We start from the raw sequence: 18,095 nt of genomic DNA, 5'->3' as shown, positions 1-18,095 counted from the left end.
ACCCCACAGGGCCATGCCAAATCTACGCAATTACTAATGACACTGACATCATCATTTTATCACATGAACCTAAAAATGAGGTAGATCCAAATTCCAAGCCGACCACATCACAGGAAAACAACGGCGACCAAATGCTCACCATTAAAAGCTTCCTAAAGCCCACTTTAATGTTTATACGTTATAAAACCTGTTGATTAAGTAGCAGGGACTTAGATGAAGGGAAAACATAAATATCAGCTTGATCCAATTTTTTTTTAGTGCTGGAACCTTTTAATGGTAGGCATTTAGTTACTACTGTATCCTATAGTGTGGTCCATCTGAGATCTTGATATGCCTCGATTTTTGGCTCATGTCCTAAATTAATATGGAAAAGTGGATGGATGGCGTAGATAAGATACATGCATTATAGTGGGGACTGCAGTGCACCTACCAGTAGGGACTTGCAGCTGACATGTCGGTAGGCAATCCAGGTCGTTTTCAACCAGGGAGTGGATTACCGCAGGTTGGGGTAACGCCGAGTTCGGTCATGGCGTGACGGTGGGCCCACTTGAAATAGGACTCGGATTGGGACGCGGATTGCTTCCTACCCCTTCTCTGGCCATGAACGGTCAGTTCTGTGGGTGGGCCCACTGTGATATATCTGTTTATCCATGCCATTCATCCCTTCTATCAGATCATTTTAAGATTGGAGTACAAAATTGAGGTAGATACAATGCTCAAGTGGAACACACCACAGAAGACTCTTGCATTTAATGCAATATAAGCTTATTATTTGGTGTGGTCTACTTAGGCGTTGGATCTGCTACATTTTTTCACATATACCTTTAAAATTATCTGAGAGAAGAGATGGACATCGTGGATAAACAGGTACATCAAGGTGGCCCCCCCCCCCACAGAACTTACCGTTCGTGGCTAGAGACTGGACGGGGGTAGGACTCAATCCGCGTCCCTCGGATGGTGCAGTGTAGCCGACAACGCCAACGGTCTTGTAGTGTTCTCCCGGAAAAACTCATTGGGTCCTTACTCTTGCCCGGGTGGTAGACTCTCGGGAGTTTCAACTCCCGGTCAAAGGTTGGAGTACCCATAGGTGGTGAAATTCCACCAGCGTCAGTGTGTGGGGTGTGTGTGTGCATGTGTTATAAAAAAATTTTAAAAAAATTTTTAAAAAAATTAAAAAAAAAACCAATTTTGCTAAATCATCGTTGGGCATCAGCACAAAAATAAAAGAGATTCAACATGAGGTGTACCACACCACCAGAAACAATGGTGATTGATTGCTCATTAAAATTACGTGAGAGCTACCAGAGGTTTTGGATGAAGATGATATTTCTGTCTTTCCTTTCTCCATGTCAACAGCCTAGATGGCAAATAAACATTTCATGGGGGTTAGAAAGTTTTTAATTATGAGCATTTAATCACCATGTTTCCAGTGATGTGGTCCTTAAGATTTGAATCTACCTCATTTTTTTGGTTCATGCCCTAAAATCATGGGGCAAAATGGATGGATGACATGGATAAAACACATACATTATTTTGAGGCCCACACTACGCAATCTAAATTCTTTCAAACATACTTTGCTTAGACCAATCAAATCTTGCCACATTGGAGTGTAAATCTCAATTGTACAGGTCCAAGCAACTACATTTTATGATGATTTTACCCTCTTATCTAATCTCCACCCACCCTCAAGTAGGGGTGTACATCGAGTCGAATCGAGTTGAGCTGGCCTAAGCTCGACTAGGCTCGGCCACTGGCTGACCTTAGCTCGAACTTGGCTCGGCTCGGTCCTCTGGCTTAACTGGCCAGTTGAGCTTGGCCACTGACTGACCTCAGCTCGAACTCGGCTTGGCTCGATCCTCGAGCCTGACTGGCCAACTCGGCTCAGTTCGGTCAACAGCTTGGGCCAAGTTCAAGCCGAGTTTGCCATTGAGGCATTTCCACAAACACCTTGACTGCACCTTCAAAATCTCTCTGTATGTGAAACAGAAACAATGGTTTTACAAGTATTTTATCAAACACCTTCTACACAACATAAAAACCAAGAAAAACCAAGAAAAAAAAAAGTTATTTATTTCATGTACATACCTTCCTTGCCACCAGCCGCACTTTGTTGAGTCATTTTATCAAACACTTGGTGAGCAACATCAATCGCAAAAGTAACCGAGTCACCGAACTGGTTCGATCCAAGTTTGATTCGAGCTGGATTCAATGTCGAGTCGAGCTGGAGCCAGCTCAAACTCATTTTCGAGCTCCAAAAACCAGCTCGACTCGGCTCCAACTCAGCTTCGAACCGAGTCAAATCAAGCTTTTTCGAGTCGAGTCGAGCGAGCTAACCAAGCTAGCTCGGTTCGTGTACACCACCACCCTCAAGGGTAGGCTATTGATGGACCGAGCCGGCCCATCATGCTCGACTTTCCTCAAGCTAGGTCTGAGTGGGAGTATTGGACCCAAGGGCCGGGCTTATACTTAAAATTCAGACTTTGGGGGTTGGGACCATGTACAAATGTCAACTTAGCCTAGCCCAACCTCATTAGGATTTGTTGTAGTATATATAATATGTAATAAGTTTCATTTACTTTTCATATTAGTGCTCTCACCCATGCACATGTACCTCTCTGCGCTCCAATGAGACCAACCCTTGGACTCTGGCCAATATAAACATTACAGGACAAGACTTGGGTTGGATATGTTGGCTCATCATAGTCCTTGGTTCATGTAACAATGAAGGCTTGGCCAAAGCTTGGCTTGGCCTCCCTCACTTGGCCCATTGGCAAGATTGAGGGAAGGGGTGCAGTAATGGAAAACGCCAACTGATGGGTACTCGTAAGGGTCACTTTCTCTAGCATGAGCTAAACTAGCTTACATACATGAAATCCACCCCATCCATTAGGTAAATGGACCATTGTTAGGCCTTGATCTTAAAAGTTAGGCTTTTTTAACACTCATGTGTGCCAACCTATAAAAATATAGGTAAAACCTTAAGGCTCATTTGAGAGCTTGTAAATGGAAGCAAATGGAGAATGGAATTGGAGGTAAATAAATTGAGAGTAAATGGGTTGCGCGGGTTGCTCACTTATGTTTAGATGTAAGTAAATGAAATGCATTAAAAATCCAAATATTCTATTTAGACGAGAATAATTAGGATAAAATAGAATGTATTTGAATTTTTCAATATATTCACAAGAACATATTTGATATTTAGTAAGATGATTGTTATAAGCTCATTGAAATATATACTTTGACTAAACATAAGGAAAATTTCGAGACTCAGTTGAGCCATAAACGTAAGAACTACAAACAAGTAACTTAGGGCTTGTTTGGGAGAGTGGATTTGGAATCCCCGGGATTTCAAATCCTCCCATTGTGTTTGACACCCTAGATGGGGAATCAACTTTAATCCAAAAGTAGTTGTGCATGGTATATTTGTGAGGGTTTGAATTTAATTACTAAATCAACTTTAATATCTCTAATTAGCGAAGTATGTAATATTTGACACAATGGTTGTAATCAGTCCGCTGAAAAATATGATTTGCCCGAAAATGATAAAATTCCAAGTCTCAGATGGGCCACAAGCATAAGATCATGTCCGAGTGACCAACCAACGATTTTTAACCATTGATTTACATTGAAAATGTTTGGACGATGTTTATCATCATATTAAAGTAATTATAGTAATGCAACTGATAATCTAATTATTTGGGGATATTATTAGTGGGCCATGTGCCCAATAGAATAATAATATGGTGACACACATGTTACACATGCTACTCTTGAAAGGATTTTAGATGTAATCCAAGCTCTCGCTGTGGATTTCAAACCCCCATAATTGAGGGGGATTTCAAACCCCGTGGATTTGAAACCCCAAGTTACTTTATGGCGCCAAACAACAAGGGATTTGAAATTCCCTCAAATCCATGGTGCCTAAGGACCCCTTACCAACTTTTCTTAACTGTCCATTCATATGGCTAACCTATAAACAGTTTGGATCAGTTTGGATCATTTTATTGATGCGACTTTAGTGATATAGTTCAATACTTGAATTGTTTGGGGTATCATCGACTTGCCACGTGTATGGTGGAGTGTCCATAGTAGCACCTTTGTTTACTCATGTGATTCTTCTGGGGAGCTCAAAAAGGCATTTCACATTTACTCACATTTTAACTCATTTTCATGCATTTACTCCCATCTAAACACAATCCAAATGCTATTTACATCCATTTGCTCTCAATTCCCTTTATTCACCTCCCTTTACTCCCATCCAAACTGTTGCTTAAATTCATATAGTATGCGCCACATGAGTTTTGAAAAAGGTGATTTTGGGTAATTCTTTCATCCCAGGAGTGTAAATGGAATGGATGGCATATAAAACCCATCATTGGCAATGATTAGTTTCATTGGTGGCCTGCTTGAGCTCTGGACACTCATGATTTTTGGCTTGCAAGGTGAGATGAGCCAGTGTATCCAACTGATAGGTTAGATCTAGGGCATGTTTGATTTTATGACTCATCTGTAATTACCTTGTAAATGATTAATCATTATTTACCAAGGTAATTACTGTATCTTTACCCATGCTGACTTGACCAGTTACTTTTTAAACACTTAAATTAAGAAATTTTCAAAATAAATATGGGGGCCACTGTAATGTGTGTGCCTTATCCACACCGCCCATCCATTATGCCAACTGAATTTAGGGAATGAGCCTAAAAATTAGGCAGATCCAAAGCTCAAATGGACCACACCACACGAAATTGTGAGAATCGAATGCCTACCATAAAAAACTTATTGGTGCCCTTAGAAGTTTTAGATCAAGCTTATATTTATGTTTTTCACTTATCCATGTCTATGTGACCTTATGAACGGGTTAGATGGTGAATAAACTCAATGTGGGCCAATAAAAGAACCAACTTTCAATTGTGAACAAATTGAGTCCATTGTTTCCTTTCATGTGGGCCAACTGAGCATTGGATCTACCTCATTTTTGGGCTCATGCCCTAAAATATTCTACTAAAACAGATGGACGACACGGATATACCATATACATCATGGTGGGGCCCATGGATTTAAGACAATTTTCTAAATGAAATTACTCACCAATTTTCAAACAAGTGAAACAGTAATAATTACTTATTTACTAGGAATTTACCTGCATCATATGGAAAATCAAACAACCCCTGATGAAAGTTCAACCCATGTGGCTCTTCATGGGCAACGTACCTAATGCTAGCCATGCTAGCACATGCTATGCCCAAGAGAGAAAGGAAAATCATTTTTAGCCGTGGATGGCCCTTTTCTCTTTTTCTGGCACTTTGGCCCACTCCTACGTACATTTTTGTGCTAATGTCTTAACATGAGCCTGCATGCAGTTAGGTATCACATGGCCTCTGAGGTGGGCTTCACAGAGCCTTTGTTGCACGCTCACTCTAATCCCACACTCTTGTGCTGGACGCAAGGAGTGAAAGTGAGAGCCTGCCACACACAGCCTATTTATAAGGCATAGTTTATAAACTTGGACTCAGCTAATTGTGACTTGGTCACTAACTGGGTTGACTCGACCCAATGAGTCCCAGGTCAACCAATGGCTCATCAATATCATTAAAAGTTTATTTTTGCATGATGTTCATCTTCTTCTCTTTAAATTTATTTAAATGCCTTTTCTTTAGCTAAACTGACTTGTTGAAACTAGAGATATCTAATTTTTGAGTTGACTCAGCAGGAAAGGAGCTGCCACCGTTTAACGAGGACTCGGATTGGGTACTACCTCCGCCTGTCCCAAGTTCGGCAAGGTCAGGGGCTCTGAGCGGCCCACCATGATTTATGGTTTTCATCCACACGGTCCATCCATTCTGCCACATCATTTTAGGGTATAACCCAAAAAAATGAGGTAGATCCAAGGGTCAAGTGGACCACATCACAGGACGCCATGGTGAAAACGCTGCCCATCATTGAAACCTACCTGGGCCCACCATGATCCTTATTTGCCATCCAACCTGTTCATAAGGTAACGTGGAAACCGTGGAAAGAACGACTATCAGCTTGATTCAAAGATTCCATGGTCCCTGAAAGTCTTCAACATTAGCCATTTAATCCCCATTGTGGTCCACTTGAGCTTTAGATTTTCCTTTGTCATGCTCGAAAATCTAATCAAGTGTGGAGATTTTGATCCTGAATTTTTTAATGTGAATTTAACAAAAATGTCCATGGATAAATTCCCACGTGCCCGCACAATCTAGATAACATTAATATATATTTATTAATTAGAGTAGTTTTAAATCAGTGGCATCAAAAGTTAAGTAAAGATAAACTAAACTAAAAATATATATAGATAATATTCAAAATGTACAATTTCAAAAATGGTGTCCACTTAAATGCAGACTACACAAACCACAATATACATTCCACAAGCCAAACTGCGGAGTCCACCTAATTGGGGAATCTAATATATACATGCCTAAAATGAATAAAATATAAAGTTTTCTATTTTCGCTCAACGCTCCTAAAACATTAGGACAATGGTTTAGAGAAGTGTATGAATGAAATTTGCTTTTCCTAGGCCAATGGACAAGTATAGATAGTGAACAAGATTTTAAAAAACCACCTCAAAACAAAGCTCGAGAAGTCCAAATGGGTCTGGGCTGAGGAACTGTCACGTGTCCTTTGAGCATATCGGACTACTGGTTGGACATCAATAGGGGAAACACCTTTTTCCTTGGCCTTGAGTGTCGAGGCCACGGTACTGGTCAAGATAGGACTTCCGACTGCATGTGTCGAATCATTCGACAAAGTCCAGAATACCGAGCATATGGGCCTAAGTCTAGACTTGCTCGAGGAAAGAAAAGGGCAAGCACAACTAAGGATTGTCGCCCATCAACAATGGGTCGCCTGTTACTACAATTCAAGGGTCAAGGTACGAAGATTTCGAGTAGGAAATCTTGTCCTTCGCAAAACATTCCAAAACACCAAGGAGCCCTGGTTGGGAACGTTGGGACTAACCTGGGAAGGACCCTACAAGATTACGGGCACGACACGGCGAAGAGCTTATCAATCCGAGAACATGGATGGACAACCCTTACCTCACACGTGGAATGCCAAGCATCTGAAGATCTATTACCCCTAAGCACTCAAGAAGTCCTCCAACCAATAACATATCAACTGACTAATCTATTCGACTAAAGCGACCTCCCTTCTCTAAGGGAAAAAGGGTTCTCAGAAAATTACTGTTTTCTATCTATTTCACGAATTCTACAATAAAAGAACTTCCCCAAGACAGGGGAAGAGAATTTCTTTTAAATATTTCCAACATCCGAACTATACGATCGATTATGGGGACTTCCCTTAATGCAAGGGGATAAAGTCTCCTTACCAATTACTTGGTCCACTACTAAGTAGTCGACATATTAATCATTTCATACTATGAATGCTACAAGGAAAGAACTTCCCCAAGTCAGGGGAAAATAATTTATTTGAGAATTTTGACTATCCAAGTTGTACGATCGACCAAAAAGATTTCTCTCAATATAAGAGAAGAAAATCCTTAATGCTCGGCCTACCACTACGCCTTCTATCTTGAGGCCGACCTTTTTCGATCCTACAATGCACGTCTCGCCACTAGATAGCCAACTTATATATGTTACTTGGCCTATTTATTCTACTCGTTCTACTTCGTCTTATCTACTAAACCTGCTTAAGAAAATTATCCATACAACATTCAATACCAATCTTTACAAAAAATGGGAGGGTATCTTTCTATTAATAATGAAGAAAGTTACAATGCTGACACCAAAAAGGAAATTTTTTACAAGGGTTCAAGGGAGGTCTTCAGCCCCGACTTCGGCAGGGTCGGACCTTCAGCAGCTTCATCGGTTAGGTCGTCCAGATCAAGTTCCGAATATTTCTGCTTCACAAGCTCTTCACATCGTGCATATCCCATGCTGAAAAAAAATCATCGAGCTCTTCGGCCTGATCTTCCGAAGCCTTAAACGCCTCCACCGCCTGTCCCATGAGAATGGAGGCCTCAATCTTAGCCAACTTGGCGGCGAGACCCTCCAACCTGGTCGTCATTTATGCGAGATCTTCAGCCACTCTCGCCCACTCCGCCTCAGAGGAAGAGAAGCGCAATCTGAGGTCCTCCAGTGTAGCCTGCATTGCGGCCCCCTCCCGCAGCGCCTCCTCCAGCTAGGTCCTGAGAACTACTCGATCCTCCCTAGTTACGCATGTGACCCCTAGTAAAGCCTCTACTTGGGCCATGGCCGCATCCCTGTCAGCCACTATGGTTTCGAGCTTGGCGACTCTGGTCTGAAACTTTGCTTACATTCTTTCATAGCCTTGCCTGACCTCTCGAAAAACTTGGCGGGCGGCTAGGAGTACGGGAGTAGCCTCGAAGAAGAAACAAGAACAAAGAACAAGTCAAGGGATAAGAAACCAAAAGAGTGAAGATTTTGAAAGAGAGGCATGGAGCACAACCTGCCTTCGAGCAGGAAGCCGACAAGTCGCGTAGCAGGTCTATTGGGTGGAGGCCCACTGTCACGCCCCAAACTCGAAAACCGGGCTCACAAAATTTTCGATCGCCGAATTTAGCACCAACAGTCTCCGTAGTACCCCATTCTCGGCTCCCGGTACCTATACACCAGGTCCCGTATACCGAAGTCAGTTCGAACCGAAACTTGTATCATAGCGACCGCGCCGTCGCCACAGTTCCAACACCGTGACTCGCGCACCGACCCGATACCCAGGCCAGAAGATGTCTACTTGTATTTATTTCGAAGAAACGCCGCGCGTTGCGAACCTCGAGGAAATCTCTACAATAAGTCCCATCAATCAACCATAAATCATCTCTTATCCAAGTACAACCATCCCACTCCTCCTTTTCCCACAAGTCAAACCTCTCTCTCTCACCATTCTTTCTTTAAAAAAAAATTCAAACTAAACCATCCATCTTTTACCCATTTTTCAAACCAACCCATACCTCATTAATTACACCCACCACTCCATCCATCACTCTTAATATTCCCTTTCTCTCATTTACTCAAACAATCTCCCAAGCAACCCAAACTCTCACACGTCCAAGCTTCCCTCTCCCTCCTAAGTGTGGTCCACCTTCTCATCTTCCATCTACACCCTCTCATCTCCCATCTCAACCATTCATCTTTCATCAACCACCATCAAAAGGCAAGGCAAGGAGCATAGAAGGCTAAGGGAGCAAGGAGGAGGCCTAGAGGTGGGTGATCCACCGTTAATTTCAAAGTTTAGGGTCCACTTGTTGTGGGACCCACTTGATGTACGTGTTGTATCAATGGAGGGCCCATAGTGGTGGGGTCCCTCCTCTCCATCACCGTCTCTCTTGTTTCTTTCTCTCTCTCTCTTTCCATTGTGATAGTGTGGATCCCACCAAAATGTGTGATATCTACTCCATTCATCAACATCAGACGGTGTGGCCCACCCTATTGTAGGTGAAGATCCACACCATCCACTGTTAAAATGGACCCAATGCCCTTCTTATTATATGATATATTTTATATAATATATATATGATATATAATATAATATTATATATATATATAATATAAGATATATATATATATATTATATGTATATAGGTGTTGGTGGGCCACATCCATGTGGGACCCACTACAATGATTTACTTTCCTATGCCATCTAGCGTCCGTCGTCCCTGGACGGACGCTGGACGTGCTGTTGGCAAAACAGTGAAGTGTAAACTGACATGGGAGTGTACTACCGAGCTAGCCAAAAGAGAAGGGAGAGGTGGGCCACTCATGCAGGCCCACCTTAACGTTTTTATATAATCCAAGCCGACCATCCTATTTTCCAGATCATATTAGGCGTTGAGCCGAAAAATGAGACCGATCCAATCATCAAGCGGGCCGTAGCATTAAGAATGCTAGTATTTTCTGTTAAAACTTGGGAAAATGATTGATGGGGTCCACAAGAAGCTTGGACCCACCTTAAAACTTAGTTTGGACCTCTAATTTTGTGGGACACATACAATGGACGGAGTAGATCTGGTTAATGTGGGTCCCACCTAGGATAAAAAAAATAAATATACATATAACATGCATTTGCTACCTTGACGTACAGAGGAGTCTGGACGTCCAACGTTAAATTGGGAGGCCCCCTTGGCCCCAGTTGTAGACCCTACCATGATGTATGTTCTACATCCATGCCGTTCATTTAATAGGTCCCCTTTAATGATGCATTGATTCCAAAAATCAGCCATAAACAGTTCTCGGATGGCCCACACCATCACCATTCATGCGGTGGTATGCCAAACCATATGGAATCAAATGCTGGGGTCCACATGCAACTTGGATCCACCTGAAACTCGGTTTGGACCCTTAAATTGGTGTGACACACACAATGAATGAGTTGGATTTGTGAACAACATCACGGTGGACCCCAGGATCATGTAACCGTACCAAAAGTTTGGTTGACAAGTAAACATGGCAGTGACTCTGTCCACGTGACCTTTCGACAAGGTGGATGGAAAATGAACGTTACAGTGGGCCCTTGCTTACGTGACCCTATCAACAAGTTGGGTGGCAGATAAACACTAGAGTGGACCCCAGGTTGGATAGAAAATAAACATTTTAGTGGGCCCTAGGTCTTTGTGACCTCATCAGCAAGTTTGGTGGAAAATAAACATTATGGAGGGCCCCACTTATGTATTATGTCCACACCTTTCATCAGTGTGGACCTCCACCATGAAATATGTGAATTATCTATGCCTCCCATCCCTATGGGACCTACCGTGATGCATGAGTTTCATCCAAGCTGTCCAACCATTTTGGAGATTATTTTAAGGCCATGTGTTGAGGCCCATCTTGGTGTATTTATGGGCCGTCCATTAAGGTCACTTTGATTTGTATAAGGCCATTTATTGAGGCCTATCTTAATATATTTGTGGCCGCCCACTAAGGCCCACTTGAGATATATGACTCCATGGTTTGAGGCCCATTTGATGTATTGAAGGCCCATGGGTCGAGGCCCAATGGGATGTACATGAGGCCCATCACAACGTGTTTCTACCATGGTTCATGTGTTGACTATTGTAGTGGGCTACGCCTTGGGAGCAATGATGGTTTGACGTCCACATTGAATGGATAATGTTGGTTAAATGTCCGCATTATAACCTTCCCTAAGGCCCACTGATAGGCCCATACTTGTAGTAAGTAGGCCGTCTAGGCCCATCTCCGTTATACACAAAGCCCATCTCTTTATACATGTTTAGTATAGATCCATGATTCATGATCATACGCATCATATGTATGCCTGATATGAGGAGTGACCGATCATAGCATATGCCTTTGGGCAGACTGTTTATGGGCTCCCTGATAAGCGGAGTTGCCCCATATAAGTGCATGGTACACGTAGGACTGTTGCATGACTAGTAGTGTGACTCATGCACTTGCATTTGTGTGATTGTAGTTACTGTATGCCTTAGTGACATCAGGGCCATAGCCTCCACAAACACATTGTGGATGACAGGATTGGATACCGAAAATATTTAGTTCTAGCATACGGGCGTCATAGATGTCCCTGGATGAAAATCTCTAAACCCGATGGTACCAGAGGATGACTCCAACGTCGAGACCGAGTGGATATATGAGCGCGCGAGGGCCGTATACCAGTAGGTCGCGTCTCCCACTATGTCGTGGTCGGTTGGAAAGGGGTGTGACCTTACCCGTGATGTTTTATTTAAACCAACACGATTTAAATGATTTTTAAACTCGCAAGTATACGAATCAGATGCAGATACGGTACGTATTCCGAGATCGTTCCCACGAGGACTGGTCGTCACAATTCAAATCTATGATTCTCCTTAACTAATCCAACAAATAATGGAATGAATTACTAAACACAATTTTATGAAAAAATAATTAATTAAGAACAGGGAAGAAAATTCAATCAGAGAGAGAGCACTAGGACTTTCGAATCCATCCCTAATTATCCTAACCCTTGTTTTGTCTGTTGATTCACCTTGATCTAGATTGATACCACTTATATAGAGAAAGCACAATTTGTGTCCTTAATCGGGCATACAGACTGTCTAATTCCTTTAAGCAATGCCATGAATGACATATCCCATGTCCTTGGTCGGGTACATGGAATGTACATTCATTAAAGCACCCTGTTTCTTCCTCTATGGGAAACTTGTTCTTGATCAGACACAAGCACCTATAATAAGCATCCAAACAACATCCATATATATACTTTAATCAAGTTCATAGATGGAGAAGTATAGAATTTAAACCCATAAAGCCCACTTAGAGAAAGAGACAAATTAATTAATATTCAAAGTAAATCAACCAATACAAGAGCTAATCAAATTAGGGGCTTCATCTCAGCCCTAGCTGAGAGATTAGTGACCCATAAAATCCATAAAAAATATTAAATAAAATTCATAAAAAAACGTCAAACCAAACAATCTCTCTCTCTTTTCTTTCTTCTCTTTCTTCTCTTTCTTCTCTCCCTTGCTTCAGATCTGGAATCCCCTGGTTCTGAATGCCTTTCCCACGTCCAAAACTCCCCTTTTATAGCTGCTGGATGGCTGGGGTCGGTGGCAGAGTCGTAGAAGGACTCGGAGTACAAATTTTCACAGCCGTGATCGGTGGGCCCCACAGAGGTATTTTCTGGAAAATCCACCCCGTCCATTGGATTCAGAACGAAATTTCAGTCAAGAATGGGTGGATTCGGAGGTCCATTAGCGCGTCCCACAGAAGAAATCTCAAAAAAACTCGGTTTTGAACGTCCCGGGGCAGTCTACTTTTGGCCTCTGTACCGCACACGTGTGTACGCATGGGCGAGGAATATCAACATGATTTTGAAGCTCTCGAAGCCCTCTACACGATGGACGGATCAGATCTTCCGGAAGGTTGACGAGTGGGGCCCACTAATTTCCACAAAAACTGGCAGCGTCCGTGCGTTTCGCGGACGCCAAACCGACGCTGCGATGATGGTTGGGTCCATTATTGGACTTTTCACAGGAATCCACGCCGTCCATTGGATGCAGGATGGAATTTCGACCGCATATGGGTGATTTTGAATTTGCGTGGACGTGGCCCAGAGAAGGAATCATGCTGAGATCTTTTTGAACGTTATAGGGCAGCCCGCTTATGACCTCTGTAGCTCACACGTGTGCACGTATGGGCATAAACGGAAAACATGGTTTTGTAGATATTGAGCCATTCTACACGATGAACGGTTTGGATTAACCGTACGTGCTACCGGTGGGGCCCACAGCTGTCCGTAAAAAAATGGATTTCCGTCCGTTATGCGCGCTGAAACGGAAATCTCCGTTTTTGAAATAAGAAAGTCGGGTCAGCGCTGCTGACCGACTTTAGTCCGTTCGGTGCTCAAGCAGTGCACATGTGCACTGTGTACACATGCTATAGATATAGGTCCACTGTGATGATTTCGAGAAATCCGCACCGTCCATCCTTTTTCTCATATTATTTCCACCGTCAGGACCAAAATTGATGTATATCCAGATATCCAGCGGGCCCCACTTAATGAATTAAGGGGCTGATCTGGCCGTTAGACCACTTCCTGAGATCGTCAATGGCTGAAATTTAATATGTACGGTTAATTTATGGTCCCCATCACGTGTATGAAGTTTCGAGTTGATCGGATGGCGGGAAACATGTGATCTTGCATTCTGTACCCTTTTCGAGCCCCTTTGCCTTGCTTTCCTCAATCCCAGGCGTGTAAAATCTTCACTATTGGTTTTCTGGAGTCCATCCCATGCTCTGGTAATTTTGGAGCGCCAAATCCATGTTCTTAACATCATCTTTCAGTACACACTCCTGATTTCATCCTGTAATAAAAACACGATTAAAATATGGCATTAAACCTTATCATGTGCTTAAAATCAGGCAATTACTGGGGTCTGATATGCAATATTTGACCCTGACCACAACCCCCAGCCAGCATTTTGCTAGTCCCGAGCAAAACATGCGAAAAATAATTTCAGAAATAAAAGACAATTCCTGTAAACTCAAGTGACTTGTGAGCAGATAGCTGATATGTGAAAATTCTAAGATTCATGATCGGTGTGTAGAATGTTTCTCTTGGAATCAAGCTCTCGGCAGATTTCATAATCAAGTTTAAAATATTAATCCATTAATTTGAACAATTGTAAACATTGAGTTCCATGAGTGTATAGTATCATCTCAGCTTACAATCATTAAAAGATCCAATTTGTCAATTTCATGCTAAAATTGGTAATTAACAACAGAATTCCTGACAACCAACACTAGCATTGTAGCTTAACCTTTCAGCCTTCATATTTTTGATTTTCTTTATGAACAGTACGCCAAGGAAGGGAATCAAATCCTCATCTATAGGGAGCAAACCTATGGTGAAAACCCGTCGCCTTACTTTTCATTCATTTTTTATTTATTTTTTAATTTATATGTCAACTATGGAAAATCAAATCTACACCTATAGGGAGCAAACCTATGGTGAAGAGTTAGCCTTTTAATTCTTCTTTTTACCAAGTTAATCATTCAGTTATCGAACCAAAACCTAATGTGTAAGCGAGATGTGATATGTGAAATCATGGCTCAATCAATGTTTTACAACTTCTAATCATGGGTTAACAATTCAAAATTGATTGTGAAATCATGCAGATGGCCGAATCCAAGAGTCATAAGTTAACAACATCACAAATCTTATAATGTTAAAATCACACTATCCTTCAAAATCACTTTGAATTCAATAGAAATTTCAAAAAAAAATTTAAAATTTCCACAAATTTTTGCTCAAGACCAAGAAAATACTGATTAGGTACCCTAATCGCCCACCCCAACCTAAAATCTACATTGTCCTCAATGTAAAAGAAATAAACAAGCAATGCACATGGGACAACGAGAATAAAAGAGGAGTGATGAAAAGATAATACCTGGATGGAGAATCAAGAAGCTTTCTCAAAATTTGTGAAAAATTTCAATGTAAAAGCGAGTTAGCACAAGAGAGAAATCAACATAAGCAAAAATAACAAAAAGAAAAACAAAAGAAGATCCTACCTATACCACTTTCGCAGGTGCTCTCGATTGCATTTAGCGCATGCAACAAGCCTTTAAACCCCTAGGTTACCCCTAGTGGACGAGTTGTAGTCTCGTGAGGGTTTGCAGTAATGTTACCCACAAACATTGAAGTAACTAACCAAGAAAAATGAAAATGAATGAAATAAAAAAACAATACAATAAAGCAAAAGGCTGGGTTGCCTCCCATGAGCGCTAAGTTTAACGTCTTCAGCCAGACAAGAACGGACCATGAATGAAATAATCTTTATAACCAGGGTCCGCCAAAGAAATTACCTCAACACTTTCATTAACCGATCTCAGACAAGTGATGTGAGTTCCTATGAACTGTGCTATCTGAAATAAGGCAACTGACACTGTCGTCAAATAATTTAAGGACTTCTGCTCGAACGACTTCTTCTATGTTAGGATCACGCTTCCTTTGCATGTTATGCGATATTACCACAGCATGATCCATCCATACAGTGGGGCATACTCCCTGGATTTTTTCTATCTTCCGTTCAATTGCTGCCTTATATGCTCTAAGAACATTAAGCAGCCTGCTCGCCTTTGTCTTCTCAGAGTTACAAACTGTGCTGTCAGGAAGAGTCTCAGAGGGATGAAGAGGTTCCACTTTCGCTCTCCATTTTTCAGTCTCCAATATAGGAGTAGAGTCGAGCAATGCATTGACTTCATGGATGGGACTATCAATGTCAAAATCCATGCCCGATTGTGCTAAGCAGGTCTCCAGAGGATCTTCAAAAGATGTACGGAAGGAGTCCTGCACAAGGCTCTCGATCATGTCCACTTCAAATATGTCATCCAAATCTGAGGGTTGTTGTCCTGCATTAAAAACATTGAGTTTAATATTCATGTTACCAAAGGACAATTTCATAACTCCATTCCTGCAATTGATAATAGCATTAGATGTGGCCAAAAATGGACGACCCAAAATGACTGGGATCTGACTATGAAGATTCTGGACAGGCTGAGTATCTATAACTATGAAATCCACTGGAAAATAAAATTTATCAACCTGGATTAACACATCTTCAATAACACCCCGGGGCACCTTGACAGATCTATCAGCTAGTTGTAATGTTACCTTAGTCGGTTTCAACTCACCAAGTCCTAGCTGCTCATAAACCGAATATGGTAACAAATTGACACTCGCCCCTAAATCAAGTAATGCCTTCCCGATCTTATGATCTCCTATGCCGCAAGAAATGGTGGGAGCTCCTGGATCCCTAAATTTAGGAGAGGTGTTATGTTGAATCATGGAGCTGAGCTGCTCTGCAAGGAAGACTTTCTTATGAACATTCTGCTTACGCTTTTAAGTGCATAAATCTTTAAGAAACTTAGCGTAAGCAGGGACTTGCTTGATAGCGTCAAGCAACGGGATGTTGACTTGCACTTTTTGAAACACATCCAAGATTTCATCAAAGTTATTTCTTTTCTTTATTGGTGCCAGACGTTGAGGAAAGGGTGCTTTGGGCACATAAGGTGGCACGTTAGTGGCTCTTGGAGAGTCAGAGAGCTTTTGGACTTTGGATGCATTGGTATGACTCTCTGCTTCATCTTGATCTTCTGTTTTAGAATTTGAGTTATCCCCAGGCATCTCTATTCTGTTATCAATCTGCTTGCCTGTCCTAAGGGTAGTGATCGATTTGGCCTGTTCATGATATTGCCCTTGGTTGGAATTAGAGTCAATCTCATACTGTCCCTTTGGATTAGCCTCAGGTTGGCTAGGGAACTTGCCCTTCTCTCTCTCACTCAATGTGGCAGCTAGTTGACCCATTTGTACTTCCATCTTGGCAATGGATTGTGCATTTGCATGTAAGCTTTGTTGGTTGGCCAATAAGGTTTGTTGGGTGTCTTTTTGGAATTGGAGAGAACTCTGCATGAAAAGATGAAGTGTATCCTCAAGAGATGGTTTCCTTGATTGTGTAGGCAGTTGTTGATATTGTGGAAACTGTTGAGGTTGTTGACTGCCAACTTGGAGGTGCGGTTGCATGAGAGGATTTCCAGATGGTCCTCCTTGTTGTGGTCCTTTTGCCCAAGAGAAATTTGGATGTCTAGCCCACCCTGGGTTGTATGTGTTCGAGTAAGGATCATTCCCAGATTTTTGAAAAGTGTTCATAGCATGAACTTGTTCAGAGAGAAGTTCTGGGAATGCTGCACCAGATGGACAAGACTGCATAGGATGGGCAGGACTAGAACATGTGGCATATGCCTCGACTTGAGCTGTTTGTGGTGGTCCACTATTTAATACCAGAGCATCAACTTTCTTTGTCAGGTTATCAAGCTTGGCGCTCAGCTCTGGTATGACTCCTATCTCATATATACCACCTCTCTTTTGTGGTTGGGGACTTCTGTCACCTCTATTTGAATAATCCCATTGCTGGGAATTTTCGCACAAGGTTTCAAAGAAGTTCCATGCTTCGACATCACTTTTGGTCATGAATGACCCTCCACTGGTGGCATCAACCATGCGACGGTTTTGTGGTGTCAGACCGTCATAGAAGTACTGAACTTGTTGCCACTTCTCAAAACCATGGTGAGGACATTTAAGAAGCAAGTCCTTCCATCTTTCCCAACATTCATGAAAGTACTCGCCCTCTTTTTGTGTGAAGTTAGTAATTTCTCTACGGAGGGCATTGGTTTTGTGAACGGGGAAGAACTTGTTTAAGAACTTCTTAGACAGTTGGTCCCATGTAGTGATAGATCCAACTTCTAGAGAATTCAACCATGCTTTCGCCTTATCCTTCAAAGAAAAAGGAAACAGGCGTAGGCGGATCCAATCGTCTGAGAAGTTTTGGAACTTAAAGGTGGAGCAAATGTTTAAGAATTCTTTCACATGATGATATGGGTCCTCCTTATCCAATCCATAAAAGGATGGCAACAATTGTATGACTCCAGGTTTAAGTTCAAAGTGTGCTGCCGTAGTGGTTGGCAACACTGTGCATGAAGGCGCATTAAATTGGACAGGAGCTGAATAATCTTTGAGAGCTTTAACTTCAGTCTCATTCGCCATTTCAACAGGATTATTTCTCAATCTT

General features: G+C 42.0%; 1 non-coding gene across 1 annotated transcript; it reads left to right on the top strand.

Annotated features, from left to right (window-relative positions):
* The first annotated feature begins 17,585 nt into the window (after positions 1-17,585).
* Positions 17,586-17,692, top strand: LOC131217736 (small nucleolar RNA R71). Its single transcript, XR_009157327.1, has one exon. It is a non-coding gene; the product is annotated as a small nucleolar RNA R71 (small nucleolar RNA).
* The last annotated feature ends 403 nt before the right edge of the window (positions 17,693-18,095 follow it).

The sequence above is a fragment of the Magnolia sinica genome, chromosome 10 (assembly GCF_029962835.1).
Source record: "Magnolia sinica isolate HGM2019 chromosome 10, MsV1, whole genome shotgun sequence".
Taxonomy (NCBI): Eukaryota; Viridiplantae; Streptophyta; class Magnoliopsida; order Magnoliales; family Magnoliaceae; genus Magnolia; species Magnolia sinica.
This window is presented reverse-complemented; position numbering and strand designations above follow the sequence as displayed.